Source organism: Felis catus, chromosome D4, assembly GCF_018350175.1.
Source record: "Felis catus isolate Fca126 chromosome D4, F.catus_Fca126_mat1.0, whole genome shotgun sequence".
Classification (NCBI taxonomy): Eukaryota; Metazoa; Chordata; class Mammalia; order Carnivora; family Felidae; genus Felis; species Felis catus.
Window position 1 is genome coordinate 40,221,273 of NC_058380.1, and position 25,563 is coordinate 40,246,835.

At 39.0% G+C, this 25,563-nt stretch overlaps 1 protein-coding gene across 3 annotated transcripts in view; it reads right to left on the bottom strand.

The window, feature by feature from the left end:
* The window catches only part of FREM1 (FRAS1 related extracellular matrix 1), a 313,656-nt gene that overhangs the window by 169,312 nt on the left and 118,781 nt on the right, over positions 1 to 25,563 (bottom strand). The window lies entirely within an intron of this gene.

Here is a 25,563-nt window from a genome sequence, read left to right on the forward strand (position 1 = left end):
TCACTTTGGGGGTAATGTTTATGTTGAGGCATGTCTGGATATTCTAAACTTTAGCCAAAAGCACATGGCCCTATAAATCCAGCCCAACCTAGATTGTGGTTCCCCTTAACAAGGTCACCACACAGTGCCTCCTTCCTTGGGAACAATAAGAAGAGAGAAGGAAATTGAAAAGGAAGGAAAGAAAACTCCACGAGGAAGGAAAGAGTGGAAGGAAAAAATGCAAAAGACGGAAAAACAATTCTTTTCTTTTACATAGACTTTATGGATACGTATATCCTTGTTTGAAGTCACTAGAAATTGAAAATCTTCAAAAGTCTCTTGATTCATCCCATTTGCTCTGATAATAAATGGGTGAAGCTTCTTGAAGAAACACTAAGCTCTATATAAGTAAACAGTGTTTGCTAAACACCATCAGTAAACAAAATATAGTGACAATGTATGACTCGTGTACTAATCCTGAAAGGGCAAGATAAAATGCCTTATTAACGATGACGGTTAGGAAACACGGTGTGATAGACAATTTGGTTCTCAGATTGAACTTAAAAAAATGTACCAGCTTGTGAATATCTTAACTGCAAAGAAATGAAGATGATCCTAAACACTATTCATTGAGACACGAAATCCCTTTGGTACAGGAACGGCAGTAGGTAGTTGCGTGCATATGCTTCTCCTAATGTCTGGGCTAAATAAAGTTTACGGATTAGTCTAGAAACAGAAATCAACGCTTTACATCACTCCGACGGGGAGAAAATACCTGCAGCATTCTAAGCAAAAACTAACAAGCAAACTTAGATGGAAACGCATTTCAAAACGTCTGCAGGAAATGCAATTTTCTTTAGGATTAAGTAGTATACGGATGACGCTTGGCCTAACTTTATGCTGAACTTCTTGTAGAATAGACAGAGATAGAGTTAGGCTAGCCAAAATATCTTGAAATCTGAAGTGCCTGTTTATACATATAAGTCACTCTTTCTCTCAAATCTCCCACAAATGGATAGGGGCTGTTAAAATAATACCATTATCAACTTTAATGAAGTACTCTTCAAACGTGTTGAAACGCAAAGCCAAAGGTTTAAAAAGAACAGGCAAAGGAACAACAAAGAACTCTTCTCCTAAAAGCATGTGCTGTTGTGCTGAAACAAAATGCATTTTAAAGAATTCATTGTATTTCTAACCTGAGGGCTGGAGTGACGTGAAAAACATAAAGTGCCTTGGAGATGAGCTCGTGTTGGAGACTAGCACACCCTTTTGGACTGTACCATGTATAATTTTGGCTGGACTGTTTAGAACATAGCATTCTCTGAGAAGAATGCACACATCCGCACCAACAACTCACATAAGAGAATTAGGAGTCTGGCTATTAAGCATTGCCCGACGGCACCAAGCACCTTGCCTGGGACAATGGTTTTCCCCTGAGTCTATAAAACTCGCTGACCATGGGGAGCAGAGCTGCAACGAGACTTTTAGTCCAGGGGTGGAAGGGTCACGCTTTAAACAGATCAACCTAAAACCAAAAACATAAACAAAATCAAAGCAAAATAAAATACCTTGTACAGCAGGAGAGAACAGAAACACCACCCAGCAAGGGCGTTTGAGGCAGCAGCTTGCTGAGCTCAGGGTTCAAAACTGAAAAGGGGAATGAAATAACCCCTCAGCGAGGCAAGAAGAGCAGGAGAGCCGCGAAATCAGAAAAACGTAGACCGATATCATTCTTAAATATAAGTGCCTGGGGCGCCTGGGTGGCTCAGTCGGTTAAGCAGCTGACTTCAGCTCAGGCCATGATCTCGCGGTCTGGGAGTTCAAGCCCCGCATCAGGCTCTGTGCTGACAGTTCAGAGCCGGGAGCCTGCTTCCGATTCTGTGTCTCCCTCCCCCGTTCACGCTCTGTCTCTCTCTCCCTCTCTCAAAAATAAATAAACATTTAAAAGAGTAAGTACAAAATCCTAAATAACATATTTTACGAATTTAGCCTAGCTATGTCTTTTGAAAGATACTATAACCAATATGGTTCCTTTCAGCGTTGCAAGGATGGTTCAAAATGAACACATCTAGTAGTTTCATAACATTAAAGGAAAAGACCACACTATTGTCTTAATAAATGCGGAAGAGTGGGGTAAAATTCAACGCTCATTCACTAAAAAACAAACAACAACCAAAGCCATAATTAGCCAACTAGGAATAGAATGGAAGTCTTTTCACAGGATCAAAGACATCTACAGAAATCTTATGCCTCGTGGTAAAAATTTTGTAACCACTAGAGAAGGAGCAGGACAAAAATGCCTGCTACGTTCCCCACCATCCAACACTGGGTAGGAAATCCTAACCAATACAGTAAGTCAAGAATGAAAAATAAGGCATGAGGATTGGCAAGGAAGAAAATAACCGTATTATTTGTCAAAGATATGAGTCTCCTTATAAAATATCTATTAAAGATCTTCTGAATGAGGGTGCTGGAAGAGGGTGACCCCAAGGGGAGAGACACTGAAGGGACAGACTTTCCCGAGCACATACTAAGTAATCCACCTGTTAACAAAGGAATCCTTCTCCCAGCACTTTATTTTATGTCTGGAGCCCACAGTCCCACTGGAGATCTGAAAGAATTAATGATCTCGGTCCTTTCATTTTATGAACGCCGGTACTCAAACCACGTGCTTTACTGAATCCATCACATTTGCCTACCAAATTCCTGCAGGAGATCAGAATAAACTGACTCATTCCATTCCACTGTGGCCTCACGACTGAAAATCAAATAGGCAATGCATTTTTCTCGTTAATAATTAACTTGAACACGGCTTCAAATGTTAGCATTAAAGTCAACCGAGATTAGGATTTTCTCACACACGTTAAAAACATGAAAAGATCATCAGGAATCCTTGTTATGTCCAACTTTTATAGGAAAATGGAAAATGCACCAAAGGCAACATAAGCAATTTAATTTTAAGATGTGTTGCTTTTCAGCTATCTTTGTGAGATTTGGGAGTGATTTGGTCCTTCAGAGCTTAGCACCAGGAACAATCTTCTCTTTCCAAGCATAACATAAGGAGTTGGGAGTCTTCTCTTATTGACTCTGAAAAAAACCCTCCTAATTCCAACTCTCTCAAAAGATGATGAATTTTGCATCATAAAGAATCAAAATAAAAAGAGTTGTTACATTAAAACAAAACAAAACAAAACAAAACTCACGCAACCTAGCCCAAGTCAGAATACTGTCTGTGCTCTGAAAGTACCAACAAACCCACAGGCAAAAGATGCTTCTCACATCGTAGAAGTAAATGGCGCAAATCTAACAAAATCCCAGACTTTTTAGAAAGATGAGGCTGAAGTCACACACTGAATGTGTCTCAGATGAATCAGAATGAGCTGTCGATTAAATTATCTGCACCAAGGATTACTGAACCTTAGTATAAGCTAGGTTCTGTGCAGATCATGGGGGGGACAGAGATGGGTAAGACCTAGTGCCTGCTCTCAAAAATCTTACAATGCAATATAGGGAAATACTGTATAATGGGATGTGATTAAAGACAGCTAACAATTATTGAACATGTACCCCCTTCTGTACACGTTGACATATAAGCAGTTATTAACTCATTTAATCCTGACAACTCTAATACCTTGAGTGGATCCAGGGGCTCAAACCATATCAGTTCTGTCTCCTTCCGTTGACCAGCTCTGGTTTGCTTCACTCTGTATATTAACCTTCTTTTCTCCTGGTTCATACACGCTTTTTCTTTTTCTATTTATTTATTTGTTTTAGCCGAAGCAGAGTGGACATGTAATATTAGTTTCAGGTGTACAAGACAGTGATTCAACATTTATGTACATATTATGAAATGCTCACCCTGATCCGTGTAGTTGTGCAGGCTTTTTCATGAGAAAGAAGCCAGCCAGCGGCCCAGGCCTGCATTCCTACGGCTTGGAATTCAAAAGGAAGAGAGTAATTTTCCATATCAGTTTTAGCAGAAAAATCCTAGGGCGACTGGGGAAGAAGTGGGAGTTTTAGATGTTGACACATCGGGACAATGTGGAGTGAGGGGACATTTTTCCAAATGGGAACACAGGGAGAGGATGGGGAAGCAGGTGGGCAGGACAGGCAGGCACCATGAGAGAGGTCTAGTTCGGTCTTTGAAGCAGTAGGGAGCCCCTGGAAGTTGTTTTTTAATTGAATATATTTGCCATGAAACACTGTGTAAATTTAAGGTGCACAGCATGTTGATTTGATGCATTTATATACTGCAATATGATTGCCATTGTAGTGATAATTAACACCTCTACTATGTTACATAATTATCCTTCCTTTTGGAGGTTTGGAATAATTAAGTTCTGGTCTCTTAGCAAGTTCGATGATTATAATAGAATATTGTCTATAACTGCTCTAAGATCTCTAGGGCTTAAAAAAGAGGTGAGATATCAAGCCAGGAAAAGACATGGAGGAAATTTAAGTACATATTACTAAGCCAAAGAAGCCATTCTGAGAAGGCTACATACTATACTAATACAAGCTATATGACATTCTAGAAATATAAAGACAGTAAAAGATCAGAAGTTGGGGGTAGGGAGAAATGAATAGATGTAGCACAGAGAATTTTTAGAGCATTAAAACCACACTGTATGAAACTTTAACGGTAAATACATATCTTTATGAATTTGTCCAATACTCAGAATGTACAACTCTAAAACTAAAATTTAATATAGACCATAGACTCTGGTGATACTGATGTGCCGATATAGGTTCATCAGTTTTAACAAATGCAACACTCTGGTGGGAGATATTGATAATGGGGAGGCTATACCTATATGGAGGTAGGGGGTATGAGGGAAATCTCTGTATCCTTCCATTCAATTTTACTGTGAACCTAAAAAATAAAGTCTAATGTGTTTTTTTTAACTCAAAGGTTAAAAAAAAAAAAAGCAATGGTACCTCTGATCACAATCCTCAGAGAATCTCTCAAGGAGGAAAGACAGTCGTTAAGAATTGCGCATGGAGGGGCGCCTGGGTAGCGCAGTCGGTTAAGCGTCCGACTTCAGCCAGGCCACGATCTCGCGGTCCGTGAGTTCGAGCCCCGCGTCAGGCCCTGGGCTGATGGCTCGGAGCCTGGAGCCTGTTTCCGATGCTGTGTCTCCCTCTCTCTCTGCCCCTCCCCCGTTCATGCTCTGTTTCTCTCTGTCCCAAAAATAAATAAAAAACGTTGAAAAAAAAATTAAAAAAAAAAAAAAAAGAATTGCGCATGGAGAAACTGAGACCCTCATGCACTGTCAGTGGGAATCAGAAAACGGTGCAGCCACTATAGAAAACAGTATGGAATTTCCTCATGAAAACTAAACATAGTATTAACATACGATCCAGGAATCCCACTTCAAGGTATATATATCCAAAAGAATTGAAAGCAGGGTCTTGAAACTATATCTGCACACGCATATTTCCTATCACAGTTCCCAGAAGGTGGAAACGGCCAAAATGTTCAACAACAGATGAATGGGTAAACAAAATGCGCTGTATGCATACAATGGACTATTATTCACCCTTAAAAAGGAAGGAAATCCCGTCACAGGCTACAACATAAATGAAATTGAGGATGTTATGCTAAGTTAAATAAGCCAGTCACAAAAAGACAAATACTGTATCATTCTACTTATACGAGGTTAACCAAAGAAGTCACATTCATAAAAGCACATAGTAGAAAAGTAGTTGCCAAGGACTGGAGGAAGGAGGAAGAGATGAGTTGCTATCTAGTGGGGAAAGAGATTCACATATGTAAGAAGAAAAAGTTCTGAAGATCTGTTTCACAACAATGTGAATATACTTAGCACTACTGAACTGTATACTCAAAAATGACTTAAGATGATTTTTTAAAAAAAGAATAACTCTTCACAGATTGAAAAAAAAAAAAAAAACCTACTGGTGGCTCAGTTAGTTAAGCGTCTGATTTCAGCTCAGGTCATGATCTCATGGCTCGTGGGTTCGAGCCCCGCATTGAGCTCTGTGCTGACACCTCAGAGCTTGGATACTGCTTTGGATTCTGTGTCTCCTTCTCTCTGCCACTCCCCAGCTCATGCTCTGTCTCTCTGAAGAATAAATAAAGCATTAAAGTAAATAAAAACGAAAATCCAGGGGCGCCTGGGTGGCGCAGTCGGTTAAGCGTCCGACTTCAGCCAGGTCACGATCTCTCGGTCCGTGAGTTCGAGCCCCGCGTCAGGCTCTGGGGATGGCTCGGAGCCTGGAGCCTGCTTCCGATTCTGTGTCTCCCTCTCTCTCTGCCCCTCTCCCGTTCATGCTCTGTCTCTCTCTGTCCCAAAAACAAACAAACAAACAAAAAAAAAAACAAAAAAAAAAAAAACAAAAAAAAAACGTTGGGAAAAAAAACAACAACGAAAATCCACTAGGAACTCTTAACCCACAAGCCTAAAATCACTAAGGATCTGGCATAATTTGAAGAATGGTTAATCATGCAATGACCATTCTTTATTATTGTTTAGGGGGAAAAAACCTCACATCTTTACTGACAAGTACAATTACAGGTTCCCAACCTGCTTACAATCAACTCACCCAACCAAATCGTTTGAGATGGGGGCAAAGGATATAATGAAAAGTTGTTTTTCTTAAAGTTTCCTTTGGTTCAAAGTTTCAAATTATCTCTTACTACTTCTGAATCTTAGAACTAAGAGCACTTAATTAAAATTTTTCTAAAATTAATTGTTTTCTCAATAATTGGCAACACTGCCCCACGTCTAGGAATCTTTTGGAGGTCTTCTCTAAGGTCAACACACTCCTCAAAAATTTCGTACATGAAGTAGTAACTTGATAGCCTGTAATATTTAAGAGCAAATGTGATATTCAAGCACACAAAATAAACTTGGCTTTATGTAAGACACAAAAAAATTATAAGTTAGCTTTTCTGGGGCACCAGGGTGGCTCATAGGATCGAGCACGGCACCAGGCTCTGCACTGACAGTGCGGAACCTGCTAGGGATTTTCTGTCTCTCTCTCTCTCTCTCTCTCATAAATAAACAAACAAACAAACATACAAACATACATTGAAAAAAAATTACAAGTTAGCTTTTCTACCAACAATTTCTCTGGTTCCTTAGCTACGAGCACTTGCCCCTATGCATTTTCTTTCACCTTCTTGACTAAATTTTCCATACTATGTGGGAATGAGGTAAGACTACACAATTTCAGAAAGCCCTTCCAGGATATCCAACATAAATTACACACATCAAGCCTCGTTCACAAGAGGCTACAAGTATTTCGGCATGGTCTTTGCTTAGTTGAATCCCTGCACTGTACAATTCTCTGGCTTGCAGAGCATATTTAATACACATTGCTTTTGATATTGTCTACTTTTAAGGCCGAGAATTCAAAGGGATTATACAAATTATGTAGCTTCAATTATATGAAACTTATCACTGTATCTTGCCCCAGTAAGCATGTACGAAATGGCATTGATGACAATGATGACTTGGAAACATGCTCCAAAACAATGTCACAGAAGGGTCTGACCCTCTCTCCTCACATTAACAAAAATGTAGTTAGGAAACCAACAGATTCTGGGCACCATGTTGGAAGTCCATTGTAGACTTAATGGAGGTGGCTGAGCAGAAAGCATGCAGTTACAAAGATACTATCTGAGTGGAATGATCACCTTGTGCTACCCTGTTTTGCTTTTTTTCTCTAGCATGAGGTCAGTTCATTCATTCATTCAACACTTACTAAGCACTTACATATATTGGGCATTATCTCAGTGCTGGAAGTATAACAATGAGTATAATACATGTAAAGAATTATGAAGATCTGGGATACTATCCTCCTTGACAACTAACAAGTTAGCCTACCACAATTTCATGGATATTGGTAGAAGTCATAACACTCATGGGTCTGAGACAAAGGATAGTTTATTACTCATAACAGTAGCTATAGCCAGTGTATGAACATTTTTACTGCTTCCCTGAAATTCAGCTCCCACAAGACGATGTAAAGAAGGTCATATGGGTACTTGCATCTATAGTGATCTATATTATAAAAGAGGAACCTTCAGTTTAGGGAACCTGAATATTTTATTATGGGCAGTAAACCTGCCTGCCCTTTGTCCTGGAAGAAGACAATATCTTTATTATACTGGACAAAAAAAAAATTCTACCTTCTGCTCTGGAAGGAGATGCTATGTCTACCTTGCAAGGTATTTGCTCAAACAACCTTGAAAGGGTAGTACAAAATAAAGACACTCAATACCTTTGCTCATGAGACATGCAGAAACACAAGACACTCATGGAGAAGTCTCTCCCCCAAAATACAGTCCTTACTCTCAAGAAGCTTAGAATCTAAAAGAGGGACTACAAATGTAAAAATAATAATAATTATTAAAAGATGGCAGGTAAAACGATAGTATACGTATCCAAGATACTACCGGAGAATCAAGGACGTGCTCTGAACCAGGATGTGCAAGAAGAACATTCAGAAAAGCAGTCTCAGAGGACCTAATTCCAGGGCTGACTCTAAAAGGATGAAAAGGAAAAGGCAGATATAGAAAGAGGTAGCCATCATTTTAACAAGAAGTCTCTGCAAGACCAAAGGCATAGAGATGAGAGTCATTTGCTGCAAGTAGAAAACTACACAAAGTTGGGTGTCACTGGCAGCTTACGCATGAGGCCAAGGGTAATTGGAGCTCAAGCCGAGGTAGGAAGCAATGCTTACAGTTCCGAGAGTCTTTAATGTCTTGTCAAGGAGCATGGGTTTTGTGCTGTAGGCATTGGAAAGCCACTGGACAGTTTAAACAAATCTTGGATTTGCATTCAGTTGATCACTCCAAACCGAAAGGAGTCCTTGTCTCTGGCTCATTGTTGTGATTTTGGTATGATATGGCAGGCCCTCAGTTGTCCCCTCCAATCCCTGATCACATACTACAAACGCCCAGTATGTGTGGCCGCCATCAACCACCCTTGGGAATGTTTCTTTGATAATCCAAGGGGGGGCTGCCCACTCTTCTCAGTCCTGGTAAATGTGCTGTCACTCTCACATTCTGCCCCAGGCTCCAGCAGGCACCCTTTTTGTTTCTTGCAGCCTACTTATCAGCCTCTGAGTACTTTTATCTTGTTCCCTTGGGTTTTAACAGCCAGTGATAAAGGCATCCAGTTCAGTATTTCCCTATCCTCTAATATCCTCCTCTGACAAATGTTATCACTGAAAAATGACAGAGAATTTCCTGACATCTTCTGTGTCTCTTACTGTGGTCCCTCCAGAGCATTTTAGCATCAGTGTTGTTGATGGAGGCACTGGATGCCTGGGACAAGTACTAACAATAGTTTCTAATCATGGATGAAAAATAAGTTTTTGTCATTTATTTGTATGATAAAATTTTTAATCACTTATTTATGAGGGATGGGAATGCAAGTCTTTTTAGAATTCTTGGACTTTGAGGTGGTGGGACATTTAAGCTACACAACATCCGGAAATTGTTTGAACCTAAAACACACTCTTGATACTTTATCATCTTCAAATGCTACAAATGGCACCTACGTCTGCACAATGATGATTACCAGGGATCAAAAAGATCTGAATGGATCCCAGAAACTCCATCTCAGAAAACCTCAAAACCTAAATTTATTATTTTTTTGTTTTGATTTATTTATTTTGAGAAAGAGAGAGACAGGAGGAGGGGCAGAGAGAGGGGGGTACAGAGGATCTGAAGTTTATTCTGTACTGACAGCAGAGAGCCTGACAGGGGCTCGAACTCACCAACCGTGAGATCACGACCTGAGCGGAGGAAGTCGGACGCTTAACCGAATGAGCCAGCAAGGCGCCCCAAAACCTAGATTTATTCTTTAAGGCACTCTTTTCATGAAACGTCTGACCAGCCACACATCAGCAAAACCAGAGCTCATTGCCATAGTGAATGGAGTAGGAATTTATCAGCTATCTGGCCCATGCCCTTCCACTGATCTGTTATCTAGCTCAACTTCTCCAAAAGCACCTTAGAACCAAGGGGTATTTGTCAAGTGTTTTCATCTTATTAAACAGTGACATCTCTAGAATTGATTCTTCACCGCTTTTTTTTTAAGTTTATTTATTTATATTAAGAGAAAGAGAATGCATGTGCACACAAGCAGGGGAGAGCCAGGGAGAAAGGGAGAGAGAGAATCCTGATGTGGGGCCTGAACCCACAAACCATGAGATCCTGACCTGAGCCAAAACCAAGAGTCGAACACTTAACCAACTGAGACACCCAGGCATCCCGTTCTTCACCATCTTTAATAGAAAGTGTATTGTATCAAGTGTATTATAACCTGGGTTCTTATAGTGACACTTACTTAGGATTTTAAATGCATAAACAGCAGCATCCAATGGGCATCACTTTTAACTTAGCACGTGAAGAGAAAAAAAGATGTGAATGTTCTAACTTACCCCAATGTGGCTGACTTCAGATAAGCATTAATTACTCTAAGTGAATATTGCAAACAATACACACAATATAATGTTCTAAAGGCTTCTTCCGGTTCCAAAGCTATTTCATAGACATTAACTTGTTTGATCACGTCAAACACTGTAGTTTTGACATTATTCTGTCCATCTCACAGACAGAAAAAAGCAATGACTTTCAGCTATGCTTCTGTAGCAAGAGGCTATCTCTGAGGCTTCTAGTCACAGAGTGTATTCACAGAGTTTCAAGGGATGACAGAAATGAACTGGTGGTGGTATTCATTTTACAGAAGAGAATTTCAAAACCCAGGGATACGCCCAAGGTTCCAGAACTAATGGTGGAAATGAAAGAACAACAGAGTAGCTTAGCCATGTACCGAGTTACTGATAGCAGGACAACTTTGGCATTTATGAGTATTGTGACCTTGGAGAAGTGGCCTCATCTTTTAGAACGTCAATTACCTGGTGTACAAAATGAGGATGAACACTTTAGACACCTCCAGGAGTTGACATGGATGGCGAACGGAACAATGTGCTCAAAAAGTCCTCTGTAACCTCTGAAGTGATGAGCAAATGCCATCAGATTAGCTAATGCATGTAAAGCACTCACATGCTAAGTACAGCAGAAGAAATCTGCCATAAATGGTAACTATCAATATTAATCCTATCATCTATGTAGAAAACAAGACACTTAGAAAAAGGAGGGTAGTAAATTTTCCTCCACAAGGCAGATTCCCAATGTTTTCTAGAAAAAGTACTTGCTTTAGAATATCTTAAAAACATATTTTGAGGTAAAATATGTACACAGTAAAGAGCATAAAGTACATAAATCTTCCGTGTAGAGCTTGACGAATTTACACTCGTATACACTCGCGTAACTACCACTCAGATCAAGGTGTAAAACATTTTCAGCGTCCCAAAGTTCCTTCATTTCCCTGCCAAGACAACACCCTCCTCAGCCACTCAGCGATGACCCCGATTCTGGCCTCCGCACTATAGATGGGTTTTGCTTGCTCTTGTAGACATGGAATCGTATAGTATACGCTATCTTGTATCTGGCCTATTTTCCTCAACGTAAGTTCTGTGATATTTATTCATGTTTTTCATGCACCAACAATTTCTCTTTTTTCATTACTGTGAAATATAATACTGTGTGAATAATCAGTTATCTATTTGTCTATTTCTCTGTTGATGGACATGTGAGTTGTTTCCAGGTTGGGGCCATTATGAATAAAGTTGCTTTGAATGTTCCGATACACGTCTTTGGGTGCGCCCATAGACTAATTTCTCTTGGGTGTATTTCAAGTGTGAGATTGCTGGGTCATAAAGAAGTGTATATTTTAGCTACACCATTTTGAAGCGCGATTCCAAACACTAACAGTAACTTCCAAGTCCGGCCAAACCTAGCCTGCTCTAATTCTGCAGATTCATTACAATGCCATTCACACCATAAAGAATTATTTAGCGTCTGCAATGTATCAGGAATACAGTAACAAACAAGGCAGATGCGAACCCTGTCTTCATGAAACTGACCTTCTGGTGGCTGGCAGACAAGGAAATAGAAATTAGAGCATGATAAGTATTATGAAGGAGACATTCAGGTCCCTATGGGAGCATATGACCAGGGGTCGAAAATGAGTTGTGATAAAAGCCTTACTAAGGAGTCAAAAGATTGGGTTCTGTTTGCAATTTTCCCATCAGGCAACTGTAAGACGAATTTCTTACCTTCCTGGGTCTCCCCTGCAATAATAATACCATTTTACACTTGTGCCAAACTAAATTGTTCTTCTTAAGTTGTCTAAAGAAATAAGTTTGTAATCTAGGCACCCCTCATACAAACAAGCCAGTAGAGAAGCAAGTCAGAGGAGGAGCCCTGTTTCTTTTTTGACTATAAAAAGATACTTTAATTCCTTCCTATACAAGGGAAGTACAGAAAACTCAGTTCCCCTGAAAACAAATTAGGATGTTTAGCTGTAATAATTGTTAAGTGTTTGTTACCTAACACTATGGTGGTAATCATGTCACAATACATATCAAATCAACTGGTTGTACACCTTAAACTCACACAATGTTGTATCTCAATTATAGCACATTTTTTTCTTTTTTTTTTTAATTTTTTTTTTCAACGTTTATTTATTTTTGGGACAGAGAGAAACAGAGCATGAATGGGGGAGGGGCAGAGAGAGGGAGACACAGAATCGGAAACAGGCTCCAGGCTCTGAGCCATCAGCCCAGAGCCTGACGCGGGCTCGAACTCACAGACCACGAGATCGTGACCTGGCTGAAGTCGGACACTCAACTGACTGCGCCACCCAGGCGCCCCAAGCACATTTTTTTCAAAAAGAATGATTGTTAAGTTCATAGGAGATTATCGTTAACTCATCAAGTCTTTAAACAACAGCCTAGATTTTTATGATTGCTAAATCAGATTCAGTTGTCATTCTGAGAGGATGTACCTCATCCTATCAGGTACAGGGTAGGATCACAACACAGGATACAGTGTATGTTTTCAGTATCTTCTAAGCTAGCAGTCCTCAAAGTAATCAGGAATACCTGGGGGCCCCAAGACCATTTCAGGGGCTCCAGGAGGTCAAAATTATTTTTATAATAATATTAATATTTTTTTCTCTTATTTATTCATATCCTCTCCTGAGTATAGAAGGTAGTCTTTCAGAGGCTGCATGATGCGTGGGATTTCAAGAGACTGAATGCAGAAGCAGATGTGAAAATCCAGCTGTTTTCCATTTAGTCAGACATTAAAGAGATTTGCAAAAATGTAAAACAACACCACTTTTTTTTTTAAATTTTTTTTTCAATGTTTATTTATTTTGGGGATAGAGAGAGACAGAGCATGAACGGGGGAGGGGCAGAGAGAGAGGGAGACACAGAATCGGAAACAGGCTCCAGGCTCTGAGCCATCAGCCCAGAGCCCGACACGGGGCTCGAACCCATGGACCGCAAGATCGTGACCAGGCTGAAGTCGGACGCTTAACCGACTGCGCCACCCAGGCGCCCCAAAACAACACCACTTTTAAAATTATTTTTTGTTTTCAAAACAATGGTTATTTTTCATCAACATATTTATTTTAACACGTATACATGTATTGTTGCTCCTTTGAAATAAATTAATAAATAGTTTAACATTTCTCGGTTTCAATTTCTAATACTCTATAGACAGAAAAATGTAACTCAAGTAAACAAAAGCTTTTTAGAGTCTTCAGTAATCTTTTGAGAGTGTGAAGCAACTCTGAAACCAAAAAGTTTGAGAATTACTGATCTAAGCAAATGTCTTGGAGACATTCTCAATCCTCTTGTGTAACAAATCCTGGAACAATAGTCTGGCTTTAGCCATGATTATATTAGCCCAAGACTGAATTGAAGAAAATAGGGCTTATAAAAGCCAAAAACCAAACTATAGAATGTAGGGCTTATACTTTCTCCTCAAAGAGCATTGGGCATGTATTTGGGGTTTTTAAACATGTTTTTATTTATTTTGGAGAGAGAGAGAGAGAGAGAGAGAGAGAGAGCGAGTGTGCACACTAGTAGGAGAGGGGCAGATAGAGAGGGAGGCAGAGGATCCAAAGCAGGCTCCACACCGACAGCAGAGGCCGATGTGGGGCTCAAACTCATGAACCATGAGATCATGACTTCAGCCAAAGTTGGACACTTAACCAACTGAGACACTCGGGTGCCCCTATTTGTTTTGCTTTCTTTTTTAATGTTTATTTCCTTTGCAAGAGAGAGATAGTACATGTGTGTGCAGTAGGGGGTGGGCAGAGAGAGAGAGAGAGAGAGAGAGAGAGAGAGGGGCAGAGGGAGAATCCCAAGCAGGCTCCATGCTGTCAGTGGCAAGTCCGACACAGGGTTCAATCTCACAGACCAGGAAATCATGACCTGAGTCAAAATCAAGAGTTGGACGCTTAATGGATGGAGCCACCCAGGTGCCCCAGGCATATATTTATTACGTTTGCACAAATAGTGTCACAGTTCATGATTCCGCATTTACATGCAGAGTTTTATTTAATTCTCACAACTCTGAGGCAAATAGTAAAGGCATTATCCTTCAGATTCTACAGATGAAGACACTGACATAAAGAAGTTATGTGGTTGATCCATGACCACAAGTCCAACTCGCTGGACTAGGATTGAAACATAGATGTTTCTAACTTCCTGTCTGGTGTGCTTTCCATGGAGCAGAATGGAAGCACTGAATCTAAATAATCTCCAAATTAACTTTCAATCTGAGTATTTTATAACCCCATGATTCATAATGTTATGATTTCCCTGGCATTTTTTCCTTCAAAAAAGTCAAGACCAGGGGCGCCTGGGTGGTTCGGTCGGTCAGGCCTCCGACTCTTGGTTTCAGCTCAGGTCATGATCTCACGATGCATGAGTTCGAGACCTGCATCAGGCTCCATGCTGACAGTGTGGAGCCTGCTTGGGATTCTGTCTCTCCCTCTCTCTCTCTGCCCCTCCCCTGCTCACTCTCTCTGTCTCTCTGTCTCTCTCTCAAAAATAAATAAACTTAAAATTTAAAAAAAAGAATTAAAAAAAAAAGTCAAGATCATCTTTTCTCTAAAATTTATTCTCACTAAACCTGAAAGTAACTTAAGAGAAGCTAAGTTTCTGGAAGTAAGTTAACCTTTCAAGGATAAAAAAGTCAGACATCCATTTTGTCTTTGCATTCATTAAAAGTAAGCATGGTCTGATTTAGGTTAGAAAATTATCTGCTGGGACAGAACTAAGAGGTCAGCTTATGTAACCCACAAAAGGATTGGAAGCTGTCTTCAACACAACAAACTGATACTAAATACCTTATGAGAACCGAGTGAGTTTTTATTATTTATTCATTCATTCTTGAAGATTTTATTTTTAAGTAATCTCTACACCCAACATGAGGCTCAAACTCACAACCCAGTATCAAGAGTCGCACGCCCCATCAACTGGGCCAGCCAGGCATCCCCGAGTTTTTAAATTAAAAAAAGGAAAGACACATTTTGTCATCATTTCCTAAGATCAGATGTCGAATGGTTGTTTTGTGATTTACTGATAACTTTATATTTTTCTGCACAATTTGATGGGTTTTCCCCACGACTTGAATCATTTCTTACATGGATGGTGAAATGATGCCTGATATTTCCATTTCTGCTTGAAATAAATGGCATGCTAACTTTTAATTTAAGGAATCAGTTAAAAATGGCATACAGATGTAAAATTTTAATTCTCTTTGCTGAGTAAAGTGATCTGGTTTTAAGCAGACAAGGATCTTAGTTTTAATTTGGGAGTAGCTAAAAGAGAGATTTAAATCATGAAAACAAGTTCTGTTATTTCTATATTCACAGAAGCACCAATAAATTAAAGTGACTGAACCAAGTAATTAGAAGCATCTTTAACATAGGTGAACAGCATGGTTGTTAGGAAGACTGTGAATATTCATAAATATGAGAGAATATTAATATTAATTAATAAGCAAATACTTTAAAAATACGTCAACACCTTGGGCTAACAAGGAGCTTTCTTGACTCTTCCCAAGAAATCTCAGACACTTGAAGTGTGAGTTTCCAACTTTTACATTTGAAAAAATTCAGATCATATTTGTCACTTTATTACAATGAAAACTATGTGGAATTAGGGAAAAGGGGCAGGGTTTGTGGGCTAGAATGGAGAGTGAGATCATTTTTCTTTTGAAACCATCTTCTTAAACTTGACTAGGGAATCCTGGATTAAGCCACCCCATCATGATGAAAAGAGAAGATCACAAATTGGCCAAATGTTGATGCGTTGGAGCTGTTTTTATAACAGAATGATAGAACAAAATAAGAGAATAGGAAGGGGGAAATCCCTCAGTCTCTAAGTGGAGTGCCCGTAGATGGCGAGGGAATGGCAACTCAACACCACATTGGACTTTTGCCTAAGCAAGTTATGAAATACCAGCAACAATTTAGCTTTAGCAAGAGTAATCATAAACCACGACAGTCACAGACTGGACCATTTGATCATCAAAAAAATTCAAAGATAAAGCAGGCTTTGAAAATGTGACCTACGGTGCTTCCAAACACTCCCCAAACTACTGCCACAATAAAGCGTTCCCGGACAGCTAAAGGGTGAGAAAAAAACAATTTTACTGCACAAGCTGAAAAAACTCCCCATCCCTTTTCATAGACTCCTGCAAAGGAAGGCCCTTCATATTGTTATTCTCAGGCATCACCGAGTTTATCTCGGCATTAAAAAGTTATCTTCAATGTAAATTAATGGCCCCTACACTCCACAGATTGAAAAGGGAATTTAGAGAAAAGGTAAATCCAAAGATGGCTGGGGGCACCTGAGTGGCTCAGTTGGTTAAGCGTTTGACTCTTGATCTTGGCACAGGTCATGATCTCACAGGTTCATGAGTTCAAGCCCCACGTCGGACTCTGCCCTGAAAGCGTGGAGCCGGCTTGGGATTCTCTCTCTCCCTCTATCTGCCCCTTCTCCACATGCACTTTTTTCTTGCTCTCTCAAAATAAATAAATAAACTTAAAACAAACAAACAAATAGGGTTGGAATTTCTTCTTTCTTCCATCCAAGCTCTATTTCTATGCATCAATGCATAATTTTAGCACATTGTCTTACCACTCTATAGTAGGAATTTGTAGCCCATGTTTTCAAGTTATTCATTAGTAAGCCTAAATATTAATATATGGATTACTTCTTTTAAGATTAGACTTAATTTCAATGTGTAACTTAAGTCTTGGCCAAGTAAATAACTTTAGAGATTTATGGCAGATTCTGCCACATAGGCTTAGACGTCTTGGGCTCTGTTTTGTGCAGATATAGTAGCATCTGCTAACTATCAAGAGGCAAGGGAATGTATTTTATGATGACTATTTCCTGGAGAGATAAATAAGGGGGAAAAACTTAATTTTTCAATGCCCATTCCTTTAAACCTTAAATTAACAGCATTTTTACAACTAATGATCTGTTTTTACAATGATAACCACCTACCACTGGGGGAAATGTTATTTCCTTTACATCCACTCAAAAGTAGAGGACTGCCCTGTTAAAAGGTCTTTTGGTGGCAGTATATATTACATATTTTTTTCAATCTGCCCCCAAGGCAAAACTGATTTAAAGAAACTTGAAATGGCCACATCTTTTCAAACATGTCTGATTTCTCACTAATCTAAACACCATTTTACAGCATTTTTATATACAAACAAAACTTGGTTTTGTTACTTTCAGAATCAAACCAAATGAAGGCTCTCCTATCTAAAAGTCTTAGCTCCACATCTAATTAGCAGGAAGCTGTTCTTTGGTGGCCTTCTGGGAAAGTGTAGGAATGTAATCAAACATTTAGGATGTGGTCACTTGACATGCAGACCCTTGGTTCAGTTCATTACCAAGCTAGAGTCACTGGAGTCATAGATCCTAAACCCAGGACAACTTTTAGCCTCCCAGATAATTTGCTTTCTATGGATTGCTCTTTGTCAATATTCTCCTCCTGACTTAGATAAAAGGGCACTGCATAAGCATACAATACCCATTATTCTATTTATTATAAGATCATAACTGGGGCGCCTAGGTGGCTCAGTCGGTTAAGCATCCGACTTCGGCTCAGCTCATGATCTCGCGGTCCGTGAGTTTGAGCCCCGCGTCGGGCTCTGTGCTGACAGCTCAGAGCCTGGAGCCTGTTTCAGATTCTGTGTCTCCCTCTCTCTGACCCTCCCCCATTCATGCTCTCTCTCCGTCTCAAAAATAAATAAACATTAAAAAAAATTTTTAAAAAGATCATAATTGACAACATAGTTAATTGCATGATGAATTTTTAAAACTAATATTTATAAAGTACATAGTAAGTTACCAAGCACTCTTCCAGCATTACCTCAGTTAAGCCTCCTAACAACACCAAAAGGAAAGCACTTTTATTCTCATTTGCCAGTAGAAAAAAAAAGGCTTCAATAACTTGTCCAAGGTTAGAAGCAAGGAGATGAAAGAACAAAGACTTGAACCCAGGTCTGCCTGATGCCCAAAACCAGTTTTCCTCAAGGGAAATCTATCTCAGGTCTAGCCACCCAATAAAAATAAATTCCCTGGGTGACAGCATGATTTTCCTTGTGTACATGGAAACCATACAACCTACACTGGTGCCTTTATTACTTTGGCCAACTAAATCATCTCTTTTTTTCTTAAAGAATTATTTCACTGTTTTTCTTTTGTAATTCTTAGAAAAATGTCAAGCAATAAACAAAAGTACAATGCAGAAATATAACAAAGTTCTACCACACAGTCTAATTCCTAAAAATTAGCCCTTTCTCAACAGTAGAATAATTGATAACATGCAATGTTGGTGGGGAGAGATAAGGCAGACACATTCACATCCTGCTAGCAAAAGAAATTGGGGAAAGTCTTTCTGGAAAGCCAGTTGGCAGCTAAAGGTTTTAAAATGTCTGTCCCTTTGACTTTGCAATATTACTTCAAGGACACAGTCTTACACAATCAGGAAAGGAGACAGAAATTCATAATTCTTATAAATCATTTTATAAATTTATAAACAAGATCTTATTTATAAAAGAATAAAAAAGAAAAAGAAAAACAATCACTCAAAACCAGAAAAAATTTAAATTGTGGTATATACAAACAATAAAATATCACACATCATTAAAAACCAAGCTACTTATAATATACTTTAACTGAAAAAAGCAAGCCACAATATAATAATTATTATTGCTATTTTAATAAAGTTATTTACTGCAATAATTATTAGCATACTGATATTAGTATGAATATTAGTAATTAATATTAATGTAGCAATGCTATTGTCAATATAGTAAATATAATATATTGATCAAATATTAATATAATATTGATAGCAAATATTTTGATATATGTTGATATTTAGGCTTTGAAGTAATTATCAATTGATATTGATCAAATGTTAGTATGCTAATATTACACTCATATTAGTTTCATAATATTAACAATGAATTAAGTTTTCCCTTCTATGCCAGGCCCTATACTAAAATCTTTTTAGGGGTTAATTTAGTCCTCATGACAATAACTTAAGGGCTTTATTGCTTCTTTAACTTTTTTTTTAAGTAACCTCTATACCCAATGTGGGGCTCAAACTCATGACCCCGAGATCAAGGGTCAGATCTATGCTCTACTGACTGAACCAGCCAGGTTCCCCTCTTTATTTTAACTTTTAAACTATTTGACATAACTTCTCATGTACAGAAAACTTGCAAGAACACTACAAAGAATTCTTCTCTACCATCACATGGATTTACCAATCAACATTTGGTCACATTTACCTTATCTTTCTCTCTCTTTCTATCTTTTTGTCTGTCTCTCTCCCAACACACATACATATTTTCTGAACAACTTGAGTAAACTGTGTACATCATGACTCTTTACTACTAAGTGCTTCACTGTGTGTTTCCTCAGAACAAGGGCATTCTGTTATATAACCACAGTACAATGATCAAATCAGGAAATTTTATGCTTGTACAATATGTTATAGACTGTATTGTCCCAGTAATGTCCTACATAGCCACTTTTTTCAGAATCCAGGATCATTCGCTGCATTCAGATGTTACGTCTCTTTAGTTTCCTTTAATCTGAAACAGTTCCTCAGCCTTTATTTTCCATGACATTGACATTTTTTAAGTGAACAAGCCATGCATTTTGTAGATTTCCCTTCAATTTGTGTGTCTTCACTTTTGATGGAACACTATATAGGTGATATCGTGTCTTTCTCAGTGCATCATATCAGTAGATACATGATGTCGATTTATCACATTATTGGTATGTTAAATGTGGCCGAAGCCATGAGGTGATGTCAGGTTTCTCCACTGTGGAGTTACCTTTCCTGTTTACTTATTGATTAATTGATTCACTGATTGATTGGATTCCTTAAAAGTATGTATACATGGAGAGGGAGCCAAGATGGCAGAACAGCATGGAAGTTTTTTGTGTGTCTTGCGTCCATGAAATACAGCCAGACCAACCAGCTAAACCATCCTGCACACCTAGAAAACTGATCTGAGGATTAACATAACAATCTGCACAACATGAACCACAGAATCCAGCAGGTACGCGGCATGGAGAGGTGAACTTGGGGAGAGAGAAGCTGTGGAGGGCAGGGAGGTGCTTTTGCGTACGGAGAGAGGATGGAGACAGTGGGGAGAATACAGGAAAAGCACCCCTCCCCAAAAGCAGCTGGAGAGAAAGTGGAAAATTGGAAACAGCCACAGGGATTGAACTAAAAAGGGGGAAAGGAGATAGAAATGAGAAAGGAGAAAGGAGAGAGTTTAAATTCCATTAAGACTGTAAACAGGGGGAGCTCACAGTCTTGCAGCTCAATACCTGGCGGTGCTCTGCTGGCAGGGGCGAATCCCCAGGAGCAGAATGGGGTCCGGGAGTTTGTCCGGCCACACAGGGACAAGCGGTTCCACTGCTGGAAGGACATTTAGTAGAGGCTGTGAGACAACTGGGGCCCAGCAGATTCCAGAGAACAGGCACATTCGCTGGTGCTGGGACAAAGTCAGTAAGGGTGAAGACTGGTGCCAGATGTGTGTTGTGATTTTCCATAATCCCTGAAACACTGCTGCCACACTATCTCGAGAACTTGTTCTGGAGTGGGCTGGCACCTGGCCGCAGTCTCTAGGCATTGGCAGCAGCATGGTCCTGCGAACGTTCCTGGATGGGGCCGGCACTGGGCCATTGCTTGGTAAGACCCTCCGCAGAGGGACGGCACAGGGACGGCACAGTCCCTCAAAAGTAAGGGGCCAGGAAAACAGCCACATCTGAGAAAAAACTCGGGACAGAGGTATTACCTGGGGCTTGGTCACGGACAGTGTAAAAGCAGTGAGTGGATGAAAGCTGAAGACAAAGGACAGGTGCACGATTGCTGATCGGGGAGAACAGAGTTCCAATACTAGAGACTGGGTAGCTGGGTGACGCCATTTTCACCGCTTCCACGCATGTGCATATGCACCTACAAGCGCCACAACAATCCACCCCATTAGGCTAGCAGCGCTATCTAGTGGAGAATGGAGCCGTTACACTAAGTCCCGCCCAACTGGGCCAACCTCGCTCTTCAAGAACAGAAGTCTCACCGCCTGCTTAGTTTATGGACTATAAAGCGCTTCATAGTCTGACTTTTAGGGGAAAACGAAGTAATTTCAGTCATATTTCAGTCTGTTAGCTGGTCCATCTATGCATTTTTCTTTCTTTCTTTTTTTTTCTTTTTTTTTCTCTTTTTCATTTCTCTCTCATGAATACAGAAAGAAAAAATTCATTTTTATTTTTAATTTTTATTAAAAATATTTTTCTTTAATTTTTTTCTACTATATTTTTTACTTTCGTGTAATTTTTTTCAAATTCTATTTTACTTCCATCATTTTATTTCAGTCTACTTCAGTGTATTCATTTTTCAAATTTTCAAATGATTTCCTTTTTTTCTTTTTTCTCTTTTTCATTTCTTTTCTTTTTCTTGACTACAGAAAGAGAAAAACTCATTTTTATTTTTCATTTTTATTAAAAATATTTTTCTTTAATTTTTTTCCACTAATTTTTTACTTTTGTGTAAATTTTTTCAAATTCTAGTTTACTTCCATCATTTCATTTTAGTCTACTTCAGTGTATTCGTTTTTTCAAATTTTCAAATGATTTCCTTTCTTTTTTTTCTTCTTTCCCCTTTTTTCTCTAATATATCAAGCCACTTTCAACACCCAGCAAAAACACACCTAGGATCTAGCATCATTTATTTGATTTTTGTGTGTGTGTTTTTTTAATTTTTTACTTTTAATATTTTTTTAATTTTAATTTTTTAATTTTAATTTTTCTACCTCATTAATTCCTTTTCTCCCTTCAAAATGACAAAAGGAAGGAATTCACCCCAAAAAAAGAGCACGAAGAAACGACAGCCAGGGACTTAACCAACACAGATACAAGCAAGATGTCTGAACCAGAATTTAGAATCACGAAAATAAGAATACTAGCTGGAGTTGAAAATAGATTAGAATACCTTTCTGCAGAGATAAAAGAAGTAAAAACTAGTCCAGATGAAATTTAAAAATGCTATAACTGAGCTGCAATCATGAATGGATGCTGCAGCAGCAAGGATGGATAAGGCAGAACAGAGAATCAGTGATATAGAGGACAAACTTACAGAGAATAACAAAGCAGGAAAAAAGGAGGGAGATTAAGACAAAAGAGCACTATTTAAGAATCAGAGAAATCAGTGACTCATTAAAAAGGAACAACATCAGAATCATAGGGGTCCCAGAAGAGGAAGAGAGAGAAATAGGGGTAGAAGGGTTATGTCAGTAAATCATAGCGGAAAACTTTCCTAAGCTGGGAAAAGACAGAGACATCAAAATCCAGAAAGCACAGAGGACTCCCATTAGATTCAACAAAAACCGGAGGGGCGCTTCCAGAAGAGCTGGAGCAACAGTGTTGGCACCTTCTCACAGCTGCACGCCTTCAGTGCCCCGCCTTCGGCCGCATGTGACTGCGCTCCTGTGTGCCCGCACGTGGGGTTGGGTACAAGCAATGGCAGCAGGTGCCAGGTGACCACGATGGAGCCCCTGGAGCTGGAGCCGGACAGGAGGAAAGTGAATGTAATCAACTGAAGAAGTCGCAAGAGATGAGAGGGAGGACAGGGGGTGAGTTAAATTAAAAATTTCAAAGTACCTGAGGATATTTACATGAAATTATCACTATAGTATCATTAAGATTACTGTTGCTTTCTGGAGAGGGCCAACATGGCAGAGAAGTAGGAGGATCCATATGTCCCATGTCTCTCAAACAAAGAAGTGTAGAAGCCAAAGGACTTTGAACACCAAAGCCTGGGTGGAAAAGAGACTGAATCTACTAGGAAGAAAATGAGAAAGCTGGAAAAAAGATAGGACTACTCAAAGGAACAAACCAAAGCACATCTGGTGGAGGGTACAAAATATTACTACGAGTAGGGTAATAAAATAACCAAAGTCACAACAACAGAGAGCAAGTAACAATCCCCTAGATTCAACAAAAACCGACCATCAACAAGGCATATCATAGTCAAAGTCACAAAATACTCAGGCAAGGAGAGAATCATGAAAACAGCAAGGGAAAACAAGTCCTTAACCTACAAGGGAAGACAGATCAGGTTTGCAGCAGACCTATCCACAGAAACTTGGCAGGCCAGAAAGGAGTGGCAGGATATACTCAATGTGCTGAATCAGAAAAATATGCAGCCAAGAATTCTTTATTCAGCAAGGCTGTCATTCAAAATAGAAGGAGAGATAAAAAGTTTCCCAGACAAACAAAAATTAAAGGAGTTTGTGATCACTAAACCAGCCCTGCAAGAAATTTTAAGGGGCACTCTCTGAGGGGATAAAAGATGAAAATATACATACATACATACATACATACATACATACATACCAAAAGCAACAAAGATTAGAAAGGACCAGAGAACACCGCCAGAAACTCCCAATTCTACAAGTAACATAATGGCAATAAATTCATATCTTTCAGTACTCACTCTAAATGTCAATGGACTCAATGCTTCAATCAAAAGACATAAGTAACAGAATGGATAAGAAAACAAGACCCATCTATATGCTGTTTACAAGAGACCCACTTTAGACCTAAAGACACCTTCAGATTGAAAGCAGGGGATGGAGATCCATCTATTATGCTAATGGTCAACAAAAGAAAGCCGGAGTAGCCATACTCATATTAGACAATCTACACTTTAAAGACTGTATCAAGAGATGAAGAAGGGCATTATCATAATCAAGGGGTCTATCCACCAAGAAGACCTAACAATTGTAAACATTTATGTGCCAAATGTGGAAGTACCCAAATAAATAAATCAATTAATCACAAACACAAAGAAACTCATTGATAGTAATACTATAAATAGTAAGAGACTTCAACACTCCACTCACAGCAATGGACAGGTCATCTAATCAAAAAATCAACAAGGAAAAAATGGTTTTGAATGACACACTGGACCAGATGGACTTAACAGATATATTCAAAACGTTTCATCCTAAAGCAGCGGAATATACATTCTTCTCCAGTGCACATGGAATGTTCTCTAGAATAGGCCACATACTGGGATACAAATCAGCCCTCGGCAAGTACAAAAAGATCTAGATCATACCGTGCATATTTTCAGAACACAACGCTATGAAATCGAAATCAACTACAAGAAAAAATTGGAAAGGTAACAAATACTTGGAGACTGAAGAACATCCTACTAAAGAATTAATGGGCTAACCAAGAAGTTAAAGAAGAAATTAAAAAGTATATGGAAGCCAATCAAAATGATAACACCACAACCCAAAACCTCTGGGACACAGCAAAGACAGTCATAAGAGGGAAGTATACAGCAATCCAGGCCTTCCTAAAGAAGGAAGAAAGATCTCAGATACACAACCTAACCTTACACCTTAAAAGCTGGAAAAACAACAGCAAATAATACCCAAAACCAGCAGAAGACAGGAAATAACAAAGATCAGAGCAGAAGTTAATGCTATCAAAACCAAAAAAAAACAAAAAAAACAAAAAACAAAACCCAGTAGAACAGATCAATGACACCAGAAGCTGGTTCTTTGAAAGAATTAACAAAATTGATAAACCACTAGGCAGTTTGATCAAAAAGAAAAAGAAAAGGACCCAAATAAATAAAATCAAGAATGAAAGAGGAGAGATCACAGCCAGCACAGCAGAAATAAAAACAATAATAAGAGAATGTTATGAGCAATTATATGTCAATAAAATGGGCAATCTGAAAGAAATGGATAAATTCCTAGAAAGATATACACTACCAAAACTGAAACAGGAAGAAATAGAAAATTTGAACAACCCCATAACCAGTAAAGAAATCAAATTAGTAATCAAAACTCTCGCTCAAAAAACAAGAGTCCAGGGCCAGATGGCTTTCCAGGGGAATTCTATTAAACATTTAAGGAAGAGTTAAAACCTATTCTCTTGAAGTTGTTCCAAAAAATAGAAATGGAAGGAAAACTTCTAAACTCATTCTATGAAGCCAGCATTACCTTGATTTCAAAACCAGACAGAGACCCCACAAAAATGGAGAACTATAGACAAATTTCTCTGATGAACATGGATGCAAAAATCCTCAATAAGATATTAGCCAACTGGCTCCAACAATAC